At 35.0% G+C, this 6,000-nt stretch overlaps 1 protein-coding gene across 3 annotated transcripts in view; it reads left to right on the top strand.

Moving 5' to 3' along the window:
- The window catches only part of LOC127963268 (membrane-associated guanylate kinase, WW and PDZ domain-containing protein 2), a 66,623-nt gene that overhangs the window by 2,965 nt on the left and 57,658 nt on the right, over positions 1–6,000 (top strand). The window lies entirely within an intron of this gene.

The raw sequence follows: 6,000 nt of genomic DNA on the forward strand, positions 1-6,000 counted from the left end.
TGTTGTTATTATCTTTTTTCCCCATAAAACACAAATGGAGATACTTTGAAGAGTGTTTATGCTGCTCTTTTCCATCCAACTAAATCATGCAGTAATTAGAGGCTGTTAAGTGTGCCTATATCTTTTATTATTTCTTAGAAAAATAGTCATGTGCTGTGTACAACAAAAAAAAAAATGAATGAATGAATGATTTAAATAAATAAATAAAACAGAAAATGATTTTATAGAGTGGACCACTGCAGACTCTCAAGTCTCTTAAAGTGTTAGATCATTTGTCCTTTTTATGACGGGCCATATTATTAAAACATCATGTGTTGCAACTCTCTAAAAACTAAAAGAAAATGATTCAATAATAATATTTTTTATATTTTATTTTATACTCACATTAAAAATATATTATAATTAAAATGAATATAATTAATATAAAAACAATTAATACAATTAAAAATAACTAAGATGTGTACACTGGCATGTATTCAAGGTGTAAAAAAATATGTAAGTACTTTTTACTTGGTTGTTCCAATACTTGACATTTTATTAAATGTAAACTTTTCTTCAAAGTGGTGTAAATCTTTTCAAAACCATATGAAACCCACGTTAATAGAAAGAGCGCATTTATAAGAACCTGGCACATAAACTAGAATTTGAAAGCATTTTTCCTTTTCTATATCATGGACTTATTTATTGTCCAGGCTGTCATGGCACATTATGACTTAAAAAAACAATGACAAAATATTATTATTATTATTTTTATTTATTTTTTTGAGCACACTGTGCCTTTAACATTATAAAATAATGGCACAAGATGGCATCCCCTTGCCCCCAAGGGTATAAAAAAAAAGTATAGTAAAACTATCAAAACACACCAATCAATGAACCAAACAGTTTGAACACCTATAACTTCACTTGAGTCAGTGAAGTGTGGTGCAATGAGATTGTATTGTTCTTTATCTTCCCACTATTTAACCTAAGAGTCAATACCTTGACCATAGTTCCTCTCGCTTCATTATCCAGACCAAATGGTCCTTGACATGTCTGTTGCTTGGAACAACACAAATATCATTCTGAACGGTGATGGATCGGTCCTCGTTATATGGATATTGATAGCAGGTACGGCATAAGCGTGTCGCTGTAAAATTGCTACAAGAGAACCGCACACAGCCTTGAGCTGTAGGCTGCACCGAGGGCTGCAGGGATCAATATCAGCGAGGAGGAGAAGAGCGAGGGATGCAAGACATGGTTGAGGAGGGAGGAACAGAGGGGTAAGGGACTAAAAAGGATGAGGAGGCGGGGCGAAAGGGGAGAAAAGGAGGCTGGTGGGGAGAGAGAGCTCAGAAGGAAGCGATGGAGGGTCACCTTCAGCAATGGCATCTGATTCAGCAGATCTTTCCCACTCGGGTTACTGCACTGTGACCTAGCCGAGCATGCTGGGACTCTCTGAGGCCAAGCCTCTCTTCCCCTTTTATTTTCTCTCTCTTTCTATCCCTCTTTCTGTTTCTCCTTTGACCTTTTATCTATACAAACTCAATCTCCTCTTATTTTTGTCCTTCTCCACACAACTCAGGATTTATGATTTGTGATGGGTTTATTTGCTCCAATATCATGTCATTGTCATCATCTAGCTTTAGAGTCTTTAGTCATGTCACAATATACCTAGACATTTTTTTTCTCTTGTGTTTGGGTCATTTTTCATCTCCCTTATGTTATGTCAACATCTTGGTTTTTGTCTCGCTCTATCTCTGTAGACAATCACCACTCCCACACAAGCGTTTTGCTCCGTCATACTTTTGTTTTTGGTCTTTGCACATCCTGCTGAGACAATTATGTTTGAGCTCTGACAATAAAAGCCTTTCGACAAAGAGAAATCACAATTAAAAGCGTTCAGGCATGTTGTTACTCATTGTCACTTTTGATCTATGACTGAATCTTTGAAGTACTTTGCTGTATTTTTCCCATCTAGTTTTGGGACAGATAATTTTTTGTAAAGAAACGTCAGCTCTTTGTTATCTACAATTACCACTACATTATATATATATAATGATTATTATTATTATTATTCATAATATTTTAAATAATACTTTTATAGTGCAAGGATGCAATAAATTGATCAAAAGTGACATTTATAGACATTTATAAGACATTCATAGTGTTACGAAAGATTTCTGTTTCAAATAAATGCTGTTCTTGACTGTTCTTTTCATCAAAGAACCCTATTTTTTTTTTACTTTTTCAACATTAATAATAATCATGTCTTTTGTGCATATAATTTTTTGTGCAAATCAGCGTATTATAAGACGAGTAATGATGCTGAATAATCAGCTTTGCTATGACAGGAATGAATTACATTTTAAAATATATGAAACAGAAAATGTCTATTTTAAATTATAATATTTCACAATATTACTGTTTCTTTTATATATATATATATATATATATATATATATATATATATATATATATATTTTTTTTTTTTTTTTTTATTGAAGGAAGAACAAAGTTATGTATCACATACAGAAAGGGTCAACAATGTTCCTTATTTTTACAATTTTTCACCTTCCCACAACCCACCCACTGAACATAGAAAATAAATAAATAATAATAATAAAATATATAAATGTATACAAATAAAATAAAATAAAATCAAAAATAGAAAAACAGTATTTCGAAGTTCTTATATTACAAACAGTGAGAAAATAATTGACATTGTTAGCCCATTGTGTTGGATTGCGTTATCCGTTTCAGTTTGCACAGGCCTTTTAAAAACAATATTAGTTTTAGTTTGGGGGAAGAGTTATATCCTTTTCTGAATAAAAACGTTTAGTGGATCCTCTAAGAGAATATTTAATTTTCTCCAATTTCAAAAACAGCATCACATCACTGAGCCATAGTGAAACTAAAGGTGGTTTATTTGATTTCCAATCAAGTAATATTCTTCTCCGAGCCAAAAGACATGCAAAAGCACAGGTGTCTTGACAATTTTTGGACATGACCACACCTTGTACAGGTACTCCAAAGACAGCCATCTCAAAACTAGGCCTGATATCCTTAACATATGCCTCAGACAACATTTTAAACATAGCTGTCCAATAATCCAGCAGTCTGGGACAAGCCCAGAACATACGAGCAAGGTCTGCTTTAGCAGAGTGACAACGCTCACATGTATCAGCTACATTTGTGTATATTTTGGACAGCCTAACCTTGCTGTAATGAAGTCTGTGGAGGACCTTGAACTGTATTAAACCCAAGCGAGAACAGGAAGTTGTTCCATTCACTCTAAATAATGCATTATTCCAGGTTTCCGCTGATATATCCACTGTCAAATCCTTTATCCATTCTGCACGGATTTTGTCAAGATTAATATTTTTTATTGATATTAAAGTATTATGTACATTAGACATTATTCCCTTCAAATGTAAGGGAATGTTTAAAATTGAATACAATCCTGTACAGGGAGGAATGGATGGATATGTGGGACAATGATTTTGTATTAGATGACGAACCTGAAAATATATAAAAAGGTGTGATCTTGGCAGGTTATATTTTGAGGAGAGATTGGAAAAAGGAGCAAAAAAACAATAAAAGTCAGTAAAAAGATCGCTAAATTTAACAAGACCTGATTGTTGCTACTGATTGAAGACTGAGTCCAACAATATTACTGTTTCAATGCATTTTTAAATCAAATAAATGCAGCCTTGGTGAGCATAAGATACATTAAGATCTTTCAAAAACATTAAAACATTTTTTTACCAGAAACAAACCTTTTAATGGTAGTGTACTTGATTTTATGTACCCTTATTACATTTCTCGTAGCACATTTATTCCCTACCCTGATTGCATTGAGCTTCATGGGTATTAAGTCTAATGTGGGTGTGTGTGTAGGCTGTTTTTTGGGAATGTTTGGCATGCATTTTTTCAGCCCACTCACATTTAATCTTTTCTTTTTAAATCTGTCACGGCTGTCCATGTGTCTGCTGCGCTAGTGGCCCAGATTTGGGCCGGATTGAGCATCCCAGAGTTTAATGCAGCCCGTGTCCGTGGGTGCGGGAGAGTGATTAAATGCAAGATGTGTTACCATCCAGACGTTCTCCAGCAGTCTATAGGCTGTGTGGATGCTCAGGTTCGTTTGGAGGTCGTTTGTAATTTAAGACGCACAGGCTGGCTGGCCTCCAGCAAGTCTCTCCGTGGAGGGTGATGTAAGATTAGGGTCAGAGCAGTCAAATACAGGTTACTTATTAAAGTTATGCCAAAGCCTAAATTCTTCTTCGTAGTAATGCATTAGCTGCCCATAAGTGTGTTGTTTTTGCTATTGTAGCTTTAAGACCCGTATTAAATGACATTGTAAAAGCTTTACAAAGCAATATGTGGCACACAATCAGTTAAAGGAAGTATGCTCTTTCTTGCTACTAGTGTCACTTAGCAGAATTACAGAAATAAAGCTTTTATGCACAATGTGCTTCAGCAATAGGGTGACCTTGTTCTCTTTACCTGGTCTTACACTTCATGACTGAGTTGCTGCTGTTCCTAAACTCTTCCACTTTTCAGGGATAAATTTTGCAAACTGCAAAGATGGCATGTCATCCTGACCTACAGTATACCTTATAGGTAGAGTAACATAATATAGCAAAATAATTTTTGATAGTGCAGTATATGTCATATATTACATTTCTATGGGTAAGCAGACTGCTGTATATGTTTTAATGGTGCTTGAGAGGCTTTATTATTTAAGTATATTATTTTTATAAGTATATTATTTCCAGTATGCTATTTCTTTTGACAAGTTAAGCATAGTTAATGTGGTAAATCTGGACAGTCATGCATAAAAATGTCCGATGTTCAAATAGAAAATGGATATTTTTGTCCCCTTGGAAAATAAGGCATCGAGAAACGCATCAAAGCTTTATTGGACTTCTGGTCTCTCAGGATTCTCAGTAAATTCCCCTCTCAGTCATTGTGTAGAGTTGTCATGCTTACCGACACTATTACAACCAGGATGAGCAAACGAGCCGGGGATAACGGAGTAAACTGAGTCATCACAGACTTGGTGAAGGAGAAAACCTGCAAGGTGAAATGCAAAGATTTGTTTCCTTTGTCTTGCTCACTTTTTTCCCCTAGCCTGCATAACAATCGGTGTGCCCGAACACAGATGTGTATTTCACACTGAGTGATATTCCTATCAGAGCGAGGTGTTTCTCATACGAATGAGGTGCTTTTCCAGCTTTGACTGGAATAAATGTTCTAGATTGTTGAGCAGAAGCCTAGTCGGATCATACAGGTGCAGTATTCACCTTACAGCTCTTGTTTATTCCTCTTAAGATAAATGTATGCAGTAGATAGCTTCATGTATTCTACCAACAGTGGTTTGCTGCTGAAAGCCTGACACAGAGATTTGTTATTGTCTTCTGTCTTGGTGGATAGTTTTATTGCTGTTATGGATGCGTTCTATCATTATGAAATTCGTCTTTGATAAACAACATTTATGGTCCTTGGAATTGAATGCTTTCGTTATGTAATACATCTTCATTCTGTGACTGTCGCTGTCCGTTTGTCTCTCGTTTTCATACATCCTTTGCACTCTTTGACTGATTGACTGTGGAATCCAATTAGACACTCTTGAAATTGAGACTCTCTTCTCTTTGCTTTCATAATCTGGGCATGTCTCAGTTGAGAGTACAGTTCAGTGTAGGCGGTGGCTCCAAGATTTGCAGAACGGCATTGACCCTTTCGTTAACTGAAATAATGTTTATACCAAAATATACAGCCATAATAATACAGGTGGTAAATAGAAGGATGACTGACTTGATGTTTATCATTAATGACCTTCAAATAAAAAAAAGGCTGATAAACATGTTCAGCTTGTGACACTAAAAAACTTTCAAATTAAACATGTAAAACTGATAAAACATAACTATACATTTAACAAAATAATCATGCTCACGAAATATTTTTAACAATATTTTACGGCAAAAAGCATGTTGTACACACACACACACACATATAGTA

The sequence above is a fragment of the Carassius gibelio genome, chromosome B8 (genome assembly GCF_023724105.1).
Source record: "Carassius gibelio isolate Cgi1373 ecotype wild population from Czech Republic chromosome B8, carGib1.2-hapl.c, whole genome shotgun sequence".
Lineage (NCBI taxonomy): Eukaryota > Metazoa > Chordata > Actinopteri > Cypriniformes > Cyprinidae > Carassius > Carassius gibelio.